At 40.9% G+C, this 13,507-nt stretch overlaps 1 long non-coding RNA gene across 1 annotated transcript; it reads right to left on the bottom strand.

Moving 5' to 3' along the window:
* Nucleotides 1–6,827: 6,827 nt before the first annotated feature.
* On the bottom strand, nt 6,828–12,548 carry LOC116418605. Its single transcript, XR_004228704.1, has 2 exons — nt 12,460–12,548; nt 6,828–6,944 (listed from the first exon to the last, which is right to left on the bottom strand). It is a non-coding gene; the product is annotated as an uncharacterized LOC116418605 (long non-coding RNA).
* Nucleotides 12,549–13,507: the final 959 nt, after the last annotated feature.

The following is a 13,507-nucleotide window of genomic DNA, read 5'->3' as shown; positions in this document are numbered from 1 at the left end:
GAAGGGAAGGGAAGAAGGGAAGGGAAGGGAAGGGAAGGGAAGGGAAGGGAAGGGAAGGGAAGGAGGGAAGGGAAGAAGGGAAGGGAAGGGAAGGGAAAATTCCCTGGCAAAGAAAATTTCCTGGCTGGGAGCGGTAGCTCACAGCTGTAATCCCAGTGCTTTGGGAAGCCGAGGCTGGCAGATCACTTGAACTCAGGAGTCCAAGACCAGCCTGGCCAACACAGCAAAACCCTGTGTCTGCTAAAAATACAGAAATTAGCGGGGCATGGTGACGCATGCCTGTGGTCCCAGCTACTCAGGAGGCTGAGGCAGGGAGAATCACTTGAGCCCAGAAGGCAGAGGCTGCAGTGAGCCGAGATCGTGCCACTGCACTCCAGCCTGGGTAATAGAGCAAGACTCAAGGAAAGAAAGAAAGGAAAAGAGAAAGAAGAGAGAGAGAGAAAGAAGAGAGAGTGAGAGAGAGAAAAGAGAGAGAGAAAGAATAAAATATGTTCAACGTGTTGAAATGCAAATTAAAACTGCAAGAAGGTACCACTACACACCTATTAGAATGGCTAAAATGTAAAGAACTGGTAGTATCAAGTGTTCATGGAGATGTAGAGCAAATGCAGCCCTCATACACTGCTGGTAAGAGTGCAAAATATCTCAGCCTCTGAAAAACATGTTAGCACTTTAGCAATAAAGCTGTAAAATAAAAAGGAACTTTGGGGGCAAGCTGAGCAAGGAACTATATTTATGGTGAGTGTGAATTAAAACAGAAGACAAGATTAAGAGCACCAAAAATGCTTATAATGAAAAGTACGTGGGTGTTCCAAGAGTCCTAGGTTGAAAACTGGCTGCACCAGGGACTACTGACTTTACTGACTTGACCTTGAATTAGATACTTATCTTCTCTGATCTCGTTACCTCATCTATAACATGAGAATAAATTGAGCAGTGAGATTTTTATTTTTTAATGGAAAGGGGGATAATGAACAGAGATTAAAAGTTATTTACTGGCCTGGCACAGTGGCTCATGCCTGTAATCCCAGCACTTTGGGAGGCTGAGGAGGGCGGATCACCTGAGGTCAGGAGTTCAAGACCAGCCCGGTCAACATGGCAAAACCCCGTCTCTACTAAAAATACAAAAATTAGCCAGGCGTGGTGGGAGGCACCTGTAATTTCAGCTACTCGGGAGGCTAAGGCAGGACAATCGCTTGAACCCGGGAGACAGGGGTTGCAATGAACCAAGATCACGCCTCTGCACTCCAGCCTGGGTGACAAGTGTAAGACTCCTGTCAAAAAATAAATAAAATAAAATAAAAGTTATTTACTGGCCTGGCGCAGTGGCTCACTCCTGTAATCCTAGCACTTTGGGAGGCCAAGGCAGGTGCATCGCTTGAGGTCAGAAGTTGGAGACCAGCCTGGCCAACACAGTGAAACCCCATCTATTAAAAATACAAAAACTAGCTGGGCAAGGTGATGGGCACCTGTAATCCCAGCTACTGGGGAGGCTGAGGCAGAAGAAACGTTTGAACCTGGGAGGTGGAGGTTGCAATGAGCCGAGATTGCGACATTGCACTCCAGCCTGGGTGACAGAGCAAGACTCTGTCTCAATAAATAAATAAATAAATAAATAAATAAATAAATAAATAAAAAGTTATTTACAGTGAAGCAGTACCTAGAACACATGCATCATCCCCTAGGAGTAGACTCTGAGCTCTGTGATAACTCTTATCCTACATGAATCATTCCTCGATCCTCAGGGTCTTTCTAGCCCAGAGCACAGAGCCTGATTCCCAGCAGCTGATTCTCAAACAAGTTTTTGTTGTTGGTCTTTGCATTGTTTCATTGTTGCTGCTGTTGTTATTGTTGACAGAGAGAGAGATGATGACATGCTCCTTGCTTACTTAAGTGTAGCCATTATTAAACTAGTAATTTGCTTCCTGGAAATAATACATTGCAGATGAGAGATCACAGGAAATCTCTCTTTGCAAACTTCTCTTCTCTTAGAGGAGGTTGTGCAGGAAAGGATTAACTCAGCAGGACTGCCTGATAAGAGTGTTTTTTATGCCTGAGTCTTTGGGCCATACTGTAACAGTGGGATCTTATAAGTTTGTTGAACAATGTGATTTATGGTGAATGTTTGTTTTTGCTCAGGAAGGCTAGAGTCTGAGTAGCTGAGGTCAGTTACACAAGCTATGCATGCCTACATGATTCCCAATAAAAACCCTGAACACCAAGGTCAGGTTAGCTTCCCTGGTTGATAATACTTCACATATTGTCACACATCATTGCTGGGACAGTATATAAACGTGTCCCTGTACCACTCTATTGGGAAAAAACACCTAAAATCTTGCCCCCAGTCTCTCCCTGATTTCACCCCATGCGCCTTTTACCTTTGCTGATTCTAATCTGTATCCTTTCACTTTAATAAACTATAACTGTGAGTATAACAGCTTCTGAATACTGTGCGTCTGGAAGATCATCAAGCTGAAGGTTGTCTTGGGGATCTGTCATAGAGGGCTTGTGCCCTTCACCACACACTTTGCCCAGAAGCATCTAGTACCAATGTATTACCTTTTATACTTTTGTATTTACAGTGAATATATATAATATTTTATAAATATTAAACACTTTTACATTTATAATGAATCTTGGACACTGCTACTTTCTTAGACCATTTCTCAGTTAGGGGCTACATTGGCTAATTCGCTGATGTCTTCTCATATATAAAGGAGCTGATAAAGAAACAGCCCTCAATAAATACTTTTTGAATAAACACAACAGTGCCATTCCGGTTATTTTAGTTTTCGAGTGTGAGGCACAGATGTCACTCAGCCTTCAAAAAATAAAGAGGCCAGGCGTGGTGGCTCACGCCTGTAATCTGAGTACTTTGAGAGGCCAAGGCAGGTAGAACACTTGAGGTCAGGAGTTCGAGACCAGCCTGGCCAACATTGTGAAACCTCATCTCTACTAAAAATACAAAAATTAGCCAGGTGTGGTGACGTGCACCTGTAATCCCAGCCACCTGAGAGGCTGAGGTGGGAAAATCACTTGAGCCCTGGAGGCAAAGGTTGCAGTGAGCCAATATTGTGCCACTGCACTCCAGCCTGGGCAACAGAGCGAGACTCTGTCTCAAAAAAACAAAAAAAAGGCCAGGCGCGGTGGCTCAAGCCTGTAATCCCAGCACTTTGGGAGGCCGAGACGGGCGGATCATGAGGTCAAGAGATCAAGACCATCCTGGCTAACACGGTGAAACCCTGTCTCTACTAAAAATACAAAAACTAGCCGGGCGAGGTGGCGGGCACCTGTAGTCCCAGCTACTTGGGAGGCTGAGGCAGGAGAATGGTGTAAACCCGGGAGGCGGAGCTTGCAGTGAGCTGAGATCCGGCCACTGCACTCCAGTCCGGGCGACAGAGCGAGACTCCGCCTCAAAAAAAAAAAAAAAAAATAGAAGCAGAGTCTCGCTCTGTTGCTCAGGCTGGTCTTGAACTCCTGGGCTCAAGCAATCCTACCTCCTCAGCCTCCCAAAGTGCTAGGATTACAGGTGTGAGCCTCCATGCCTGGCCGTCATTCAGCCTTATATCAACAGAATCAAGTAGATGAACCCAGCAATCAGTGGATATGAGAAATCCAGTAGATCTCTTTCACTCTCACAAGGCTTCTCTCCTTGTTTTTCTCTTGCTTCTTAGCTACCCCATTCACTGTTGGGTGTGTGTGTGTGTGTGCACCTCAACTGCTCTTCTGTTTATGTGTCTGTCTGCCCCACCAGAACATGATATCCCTCGTGGGAAACACCATATGTATTGACATCTCATTCTCCATAGCAATCATTTAGTGTAGATATTGTAATCCGTACTTTAGAAATGGGGTGGGGAAACAGGCCCAAAGAATGTAAGAACCTTTCCCACCATTTCACCATTGCAAGGTCAGTGTGTCAGAGACAGTATGGAAACCCATGGCTATTTAATGCCATTGCCTATAAGGAGACAGTGTAAGTAGGACCCAAGTAATTTTGCCTAAGCAAATTTTCCTGGTTGCTTTCCCTTTTCTTCTATATAGGCTCTAATCCTTTCTGCTACCTCCACAACCAAGGGACCCCCTCATGTATTTGGGGTAAATTGAGATACCCTGCATTTAGCCTCACTCTTTACCTGAACCATAGATTTTAAGTCCTCTTGGATCAGGAAATATTTTTAAGCCTCTGTAAGAGGGAGAAATCATTGCTGTTTATAATCCCTTGTCATTCCCTAAGCAGGGTGGATTCTGAATAGGATTTTTTTTTTTTTTTTTTTTTTTTGGCAGAACTGTTTTCTTGGGGTGGGGGGCTGTGAAGATGCAAACAAGACCTCAGAGGTATAACCTGTCTTTGGGTATAGTAATAGGGGTAGACGTCTGGAATCGGGCAGCAAGGGGGGCTTCTGAGTGAGATCTCTTGACTATCAAGCCAACAGAGGATTCTGTGGAAGAAAAAAAGAGATTTGTGGCTGCTCCTTCTCCACCTCTGAGTAACTTCGAAGGACAGATGTGTTTGTAGGGGATGTTGTGGTGTTTTGCCATGTGATTTGTGACACACGTTCTTAACTTTCTCCCCACAAATGGTTGCAAATGGCTTTAGTATTATATTTTCTGTAACATAAGCACATTATCATGAAAAAAAAAGTTTTTAAATGTTTGTTTTTGTATTAATGATTTCATCCAGCCAAATTCATTGCTGGAGCTGCCCCAAAAGCAGAAGTAGGAGAGTTCCCACAAGGGAGTGCCCCAGACCATCTAAAGATTGTGCCTGTCAGGATTTCCAAGGAGCACTAAACACCAGGGTGATCAATTCAAAGCATTTATTGGGAGAACTTACAGAGTAGGCTAAAGCATCCTCACAACAGACAACGAGGATGTCGTGCCTAGGTATATCCGCAGAGTGGGGGTCAGGTTATGGAGTTTTATAGGAGAGTTTAAGGGATTTGGTTCAGGGCCAGAGCTAGTTTCTTTCAGTATTTTGAGCAACAACTTAAATACCTTTATGTTCAAGGCTCCAGCTTGGGTTCAAGCATGCTGGGTAAACATGCAGCTGGCTGGGTCACAGTGCAGTCAAAGCACTTTGTTTTTCAGTTAGAACAAGAGAAAAAGGAGGGGAAATGGGGGGTGGGAGGCCCTAGAGACACCATGCAAGGTCTGTGCGCCACATTTTGGTAGACGCTTCCTTTAAAGGGAGAACAAAGCCTTTTAAGTCAAACACTTTTGTATATGTAATTTTTTTAAGAAAACATCAGATTACAACTGAAGTCATCATATACACCATCAGTTCGTCTACATTTAACACTTTCAAAAGCTTTACTTTGAGAAAAGTGCAAGGGCTTTGAGCTTAGAAATTGAAATCCCCCCAAATCTGCTTCTTACTGGAGTCAGTCGTCAATTTCATGAAAATTCTGCCTTATCTTGTGAGGATCTAAAGAGGTCATACATGTACAGAACCTAGAACAAAGAAGTAATTCATACATAGTACACATCCAGTAAAAAGAAATTTTATAACAATTCCTCTTATTATTTTAAAAATAAATGGAGCCATTGTCATAATTATACACAGATCTAGGGTCAGCCAGCCCATTCTCAGCCACATAGCACAGATCAAAATCTAGGGAAAATAATAACCGGTGACGTTTAACTTTCTGTGCACAGAGAGTTAATATCAGCAGAGAAACAAGAACAGACAGCTTTCAAATTGAAGTGGCATCTTCAGAGTACATCACCCTCACAAAGTTTGAGGGGATAGGTACCTGGAGCTGCCCGTTTGGTCACTGCCATTTAAGAAGGGTCCAAATCTGAGAGAAGCATTCTAGAAAAGCTCATTATGTAATCCCAGCACTTTGGGAGGCCGAGGTAAGCAGACGACTTGAGCCTGGGAGTATAAAACCAGCCTGGGCAACATGAAAAAATATCATCTCTAAAATAGAAAAATTAGCTTGGCATGGTGCATGTACTTATAGTCCTAGCTACTCAGGAGGGTGAGGTGGGAGGATCGCTTGAGCCCAGGAGGTTGAGGCTGCAGTGAGCTGTGATCACACTACTGCAGTCAGCATGGGTGACAGAGTGAGACCTGTCTCAATTGTTAAAATTTAAAAAGTACAGATTTATCAACGTAATTGACTACATAAACAGATTACTGGGGAAAAAACCCCTGTGGTAATCACAATAGATGCAGTGTTTGATGAAATTCAACATATATTCAAAATGAACACTCTCAGCAAACTAAAACAGAATGGAATGACTTACTCTGAAAAAGCCCATCCACAAAAAAAGCACAGTAAATATTGTCGTGAAATGTTGAAATTTTTCCATTCCTCATCAGGAATAACACAAAAATTTCCACTATCGCAATTGTACCAGGTGGGTCTGCTCAATGCCATAAAATCAGAAAAGGAAATAAAAGTGTTTACAATGGCAAAAACAGGCCCAGCACAGTGGCCCATGCCTGTAATCCCAACACTTTGAAAGGCCAAGGAGAGTGGATTACTTGTGCTCAGGAGTTCAAAAAAGCCTGGGCAACAGGCCAAAATCCCATCTCTACGAAAAATACAAAAGAACAAACAAACAAAAAAAAACGGCAGAAACAAAATTCTTCTTATTCAAAAATGATATGATTCTGTATGTTGAAAACTGAAAAAAATCTAGAAGTAAACTTTTAAAATTCATAAGCATATTTAACAAGGTTTCTGGATAGAAAATCAATATATGAGAATTATGCCTCTACACACCAGCTCAAAGAGTTAGACTACAAAATTTCAAAGAATGATACATTTCACAGCATCAAATACCTAGAAATAAAATTAACAAAAGATGCACAAGACTTCTTTGCAGAAGGCTGTAAAGCTTTATTGGGAGAACTTTAATGAAAATTTTTCCAACATAGGAGCAGCCTGCATCATTTCAGCGTGTCTTCTTTTAACTCTGTGACTGTTTTTCACCTGAAACAAAAAACAACAGTTGGGAACATTACTGAGCAACAGATTATTATTATTATTATTTTAGACGGAATCTCACTCTGTCACTCAGGCTGGGGTGCAGTGGTGCAATCTCGGCTCACTGCAACCTCTGCCTTCTGTGTTCAAGCAATTCTCCTGCCTCAGCCTCCTGAGTAGCTGGGACCACAGGCATATGCCACCACACCTGGCTAATTTTTTGTATTTTTAGAACAGACAGGGTTTCACCGTGTTAGCCAGGATGGTATCGAACTTCTGACCTCGTGATCCACCCGCCTCAGCCTCCCAAAGTGCTGGGATTACAGGCGTGAGCCACCGCGCCCGGCCGAGCAACAAATTGTTTAGATGACCCTAAAGGTATACAAAGCACACTACAGTTTGGGTTTTATAAAATGGACTAGAAACAGAAACCTAAGGGTGATCCTGTGTCTTACATCCAATTGAACCTCTGTACACACTTTGAGGGTAGACCTGCAGAATTTAAAGGTAATTTCTTCCTAAGCATCAGGTGCTTCCTTTCAATTCAGAAGCACTTACAATTCACAGTCAGCAATTTGGAAAACACATGTGTGAAACATACTTCGGTTGACTACTTAGGAAGCACTAGAGTCACGGTCTTTGGTCTTCAAATCTTATCAATTCATGTGTCAAAAGCTGAAACTTACATGTAACATTTGATATGGTGAGAGATGATTATATCATGTATGTGTCGACAGTCTTATGAGAAATACTGGCTTATGAAGACTGACAGGGCAGCAGGGAGCGTGCATACCACAGGCATCTTACTCACACCCATGCTGAGCATCACTGACCTACATGCCACAGATGATAGGAACTAACCGGTCTCTCGCCATTTGATAATTCCGTCACTCAAGGTTTCCTTGGGGGAAAGATATAAAAAGCAATTATTAATTAAAAGCCAGAGAATCGCAGCCTGGGCAACATAGTGAGACCTCATCTCTACAAAAATTTATTTTTAAAAAAACAAAATAAGTTAGGCACGGTGGCCTAGGCCTGTATTTCCAGCCACTCAGGAAGCTGAAGTGAGAGAATGGCTTGAGGCTCAGAGGCAGAGGTTGCAGTGAGCTGAAATTGCACCACTGCACTCCAGCCTGGGTTACAGAGTGAACCCGTGTCTAAAAAAATAAATAAATAAAATGAAAAAAATAAAATGAAGAGAATTCACAATTTGGCAGAATCTAAGAGTAGGCATTCAAGTCTCCACACAGAAATGCAAACATGAAGCCGAGTGCCCGCTCACTTTCTTAGTACCAATGAAATCTCAATTCACACGTTTTAAGATGACTCAGGTCAGGGTTTGATGATTTGGGATAAAGAAATCATGCACAGCAGATAATCTCTGTATCCTATGCATTCTATCCAACAGGATCAGTGTATGAAAAAACCAGAATGGAAAATGATATTAAAATATCTTCATTAAAGTAATTATTTTTATAAGACCAAAGATAGCTTTCTAAGTTAAGGGATTTGCCGAGAATCTCGCCAACGCTGTAAGAGCTGGTATTAGAACCTGCATCAGTCCTTCAGCATATTTCACACCAACTGATGGGTGTTAAAAATGTGTTATGTATTTGTTAAAAGCAGACCTTTAAAAAGCATCTGAAAATTATGAGCTGTTGGTCTGAGGGCTTATTCTCAAAAGCTGTAATTCAATAGGCCTTTGACTCAATTTGTTTCTATATGACAGTCTATAAGTCGGTTGCTAGGGCTGGAACTACATTACAAAAAACCTTTATATAAGAACTCTATTATTGGCCAGAAGAGGTGGCTCACGCCATAATCCCAGCATTTTGGTAGGCCGAGGCAGGTGGATCACCTGAGGTCAGGAGTTCGAGATCAGCCTGACTAATATGCCGAAACCCATCTCCACTGATAATACAAAAATTACCCAGGCATGGTGGTGTGTGCCTGTAGTCCCAGCTACTCATGAGGCTGAGACAGCAGAGGTTGCAGTGACCTACAAGATCAGGAAACTGCACTCCAGGCTGGGTGACAAAGTAAGACTCTGTTTCCAAAAATAAAAAATAAAAGTACAAAATAAAAAAAAAACCTCTAATATTAAAGAGGCAGTATTATTACCTCTGTGTTATTAAAACCATAATACTCTGGAAACAGACACCCTACGATTTGCATGGTTAATAGATTGCCTACTTTCTTCTGGCAGTTTCCCCGGCTCTGGATTTGACAGGCACATCCCCTTCACATCAGGACCATCTCCACGCTCACACCCAGTTTTCAGCTGAACCAGTTCCTGGCTATCAGCTTGCAGCTCAGGCCCTTAAAAGAAAAAAAAATCAATTTAAGCAGTAAACCGTGGAATATGAATAAGAAAATAATATTCATACTCACAATGTTATTAAATGAAAGCCTTAGGCTCGTGTAATAATACCTGTGTTAATAAGAATCACAAGAACATTATCTGAGGAGTCTGTTGCCAGAAAATAGGAAAATAGGGTTTTCCAAATATTACCCTCTTCCTTTCTGAAGACTGCCCTCACACAGCTTTGTCGCCTCCTTTGCACATATCTGTGAATGTATTTCTCATTGTCCTTGTCGTATTAAACACTCAAGGCTGAAATCCTGTCTCTCATTAGCAATTAGACTCCTAGCACCTAGCAAGTTATATGGCATGAGTAGCCACCAATAAATGGTGAGTGAAAAAAGGTCTCTAAACGATAAATGAAAAAGCCCAAACTGGTGAACATTCTGCAAACCGACTGTTCTATCCTCTTCACAAACATCAGTATCATGAATGACAAAGAAAATTTAAGGAACCATTCCAGATGAAACTAAAAAGACATGACAACTACACACAAGACATGATCCTGAACTGGACTCTGGATCAGAAAATTAAATTCTATAGAGGAAATTATCTGGGCCGGACGTGGTGGCTCACACCTATAATCCCAACAGTCTGGAAGACTGAGGTGGGCAGAGCACTTGAGGTTAGGGGTTTCACCTGGCCAACATGGTGAAACCCTGTCTCTACTAAAAATATATTTAAAAAAAAAATTAGCCAGCTGCCATGACAGGCACCTGTAATCTGAGTTATTCAGGAGACTGAGACATAAGAATCCCTTGAACCTGAAAGGCTCAGGTTGCGATGCACCAAGATCGTACCACTGCACTCCAGCTTGACTGACGGAGTGAAACTCCGTCTCAAAAAAACAAAAAATGGGAAATTACTTGAATAACTGGCAAAATTTGAGTATATACTGTATATTAAATGACTGCAGGTTCTCATTGTTATATTTCCTTATTTTGATCATTGTGCAGTGATTATCCAAGCAATGACTTTTTCTTTCTTTTTTTTTTTTTTGAGACGGAGTCTCGCTCTGTCGCCCAGGCTGGAGTGCAGTGGCCGGATCTCAGCTCACTGCAAGCTCTGCCTCCCGGGTTTATGCCATTCTCCTGCCTCAGCCTCCCGAGTAGCTGGGACTACAGGCGCCCACCACCTCGCCCGGCTAGTTTTTGTATTTTTTTTAGTAGAGACGGGGTTTCACCATGTTAGCCAGGATGGTCTCCATCTCCTGACCTCATGATCTGCCCGTCTCGGCCTCCCAAAGTGCTGGGATTACAGGCTTGAGCCACCGCGCCCGGCTGACTTTTTCTTTCTGAGGATATACACACACTCAAGTACTTTGGGTAAAGGACCATAATACCTGAAATTTTACGCAAATAATTCACCATTAATAACAATAAATATAATACAAATAAGTGTGTGTGAGCATGTAGGCAGCAGGGTAAGAGAGGGAGAGAAGAGATAAGAAACCAATGAGGCAAAAACTATTAACAGTTGGTGAATCCAGATGAAAAATATATGAATTGATTGTAATATTCTTGCAACTTTTCTATAAATATTATGTTTACAAAATATATCAAATGAAAGCTTAAAAGAATATATGATGACTACACTGAACATTATGAAGACAGGAGATTTTTTTAATTTGTGGTAAAAACTACACATAACTTAAAATTTATCAACTTAACTATTTGAAAGTGTTACAGTTCAGTAAAGACTTATGTTTCCAACATTACCAGCAACTAGGAACAAATTTTACATGTTTGCTTTCCAGTACCACGAAACATTTAGCTATTCATTCATTCACTTATTTACTTACTTATTTACTTATTTCTTAGCGATAAAGTCTCACTGTGCTTCTCAGGCTGGGCTTGAACTCCTGGACTCAAGCATATCTCTCACTTCAGCGTCCCAAGTAGCCGGGACTATGAGTACACGGCACTGAGCCCATTGAGCACAGATGAGACCTTTCTCTTAAATTACAATCTAAGGATAAACCATGGGACATGTATAATTCCTATATTCAGCCATAGAGTACTAAGAGCAGTGCGCATCAAATAAGAAATCTGATGTCTACAACACAGAAACGATTTCAATTACAATTAAAACGTAAATTTCTGAAGGACTGATTAGCTGAATGGATTTGAGGACTATGAAAAATCTTACAGTCAGGACATCCGTTCCCTATTGGGGTAAACAGAAACTCAACTTTGTTCAAATGAAGTTATATTTAGGTTCAAAGGTCCTAAATGTAATATTCCATGAATGAACCCCAGGTAGTACAAAATAACATTATTTGTCAATCACAGAAAATATACTGCCCCAAACTGAGAATAAGGGAGAGGGTGGACAGCAATTAGTGGGCATTGTTGTCCATCATAGTCTAGAAACCTTTAACAGTGAATTACTAGACTAATTCATGACTTGATACATAAAAGTATTGCTTCAAAATGTTTTATGTAGGAGAAATTATTTCTATCTTCTGTTAATCTCAGGATAATTATTTTTAAATTTTCTAACCACAAAAAAAAATTTAGTCACCTCTTAAAGCCACTTAAAAACTCATACTAAATCAGCTACATGTATGGCAATATCTTGATTTATCCAGCTTTTATCCAACTTACCATATAAAAATATCAATCAAAGGAAATGGTGACCAAATGGTGACCAACATTCAGCGACATGGTTTTTGGGGTTGCTCCTACTCCTAAGAACTGCGTCTATTTTGGGGCCAGTACTAAGCTACCTTACAGTAAAGCATTGCAGTTCTAAGCATTTTAAGCAAAATCATTTACTATTTTCACAGCAACATAGATGGTAGGAAGACACACACTTTGGAAAAATAATACAAATTCTGTATTCACCAGTCAAGTGTTCTTGGATATTTGGAAAAATAATATAAATTCTGTATTCACCAGTCAAGTGTTCTTGGATAAAACACAGTCACCAAGGCTTCATTCTCTAATTTATAAAGTGGAGAAATTTTATCATAGAGAGGGATTTCCCTAAGCTAAGCTGCAAACTATAACCTCTTTAATTTTCCAGTCAATTTCCCGGCATTGTTTCCGTTGTTTTCTTCTCTCCTGCTTCTGGTATGTGACAACGCATCACACACACACACACACACACACACACACACACACACACTTCCACAGGCATTCTTTCTTTGCCCTTCACCTTGAGCTGCAGATGCTCCCTTATCCTTTCTCTCCTGAGCAGGTGCAGGATCCTGACTTTGAGTTGGCGGATCCACTTTTTCAGGTGTTTCGTGAACACACTGGATGGGCTAGAAAACATGTGTGTGTGTGCAATTAAAAAGTTTCGTTATTAATACATGTCAATAAAATATATACATATACATGTAGACACATATATATAAATACACACACAGATAGAATACATAGAATCTTCTGATCATAATTAAGCCTAAAGACATTTCTCCAACTCTATTCTATATGCTTAATAAGGTTACTCTACCTACAGAAAGGTAACTCTGATAACAGATACCCACAAAAACGTTGGAAGCTATTATACGCTATGGTAGAATTATACAATTTAAAATTAACGAGCATGAGAAGGAAGTCATGTGCAAAAGCTGCAGAACACAAGAGGAAAAAAATCCTCCTGAAACAATATTTCCTTCATGAGATGCCATAACCATTATCATGAGATGCCAGCCTAATCAACATGAGAAAATCTGATCACTACAAAACAAACAAAATATCATAGAAAAAAGAGCTGGGCATACTGGCATGTACCTATAGTCACAGCTAATCAGGAGGCGGAGGTGGGAGGATTGCTTGAGCTCAGGAAGTCAAGGCTGCAGTTACCTCTGACAACACCACTGCACTCTAGCCTGGGTGACAGAGGGAAATGGTGGCCAACATTAAGGAACACGGTTTTTGGAGTTTTAAAAATAAAAAATAAAAATGAATCAAGTTTTAAAAATACAAAATGAAACATACATTTATCAATCTAATTCCTGATATTAACAGATAAGTGGGAAAAATGCTGTGGTAATCAAAATAGATGCATTGTTTGATGAAAACATAGATTCAAATGAATAGGCTCAGCATATTTAGAACAGAATGGAATGACTTACTCTGAAGAAGTCCATCTACAAAACAAGGATAGTAAATATGACAGTGAAATGTTGAAAGTTTTCCGTTTCTCATCAGGGATAAGACAAGGATGTCCACTATCACCATGGTAACAGGTGGGTCTG

This window comes from Piliocolobus tephrosceles, unplaced genomic scaffold, assembly GCF_002776525.5.
Source record: "Piliocolobus tephrosceles isolate RC106 unplaced genomic scaffold, ASM277652v3 unscaffolded_13031, whole genome shotgun sequence".
Classification (NCBI taxonomy): Eukaryota; Metazoa; Chordata; class Mammalia; order Primates; family Cercopithecidae; genus Piliocolobus; species Piliocolobus tephrosceles.
Note: the sequence above shows the minus strand (reverse complement) of the source record. Positions and strands in the feature narration are given on the sequence as shown.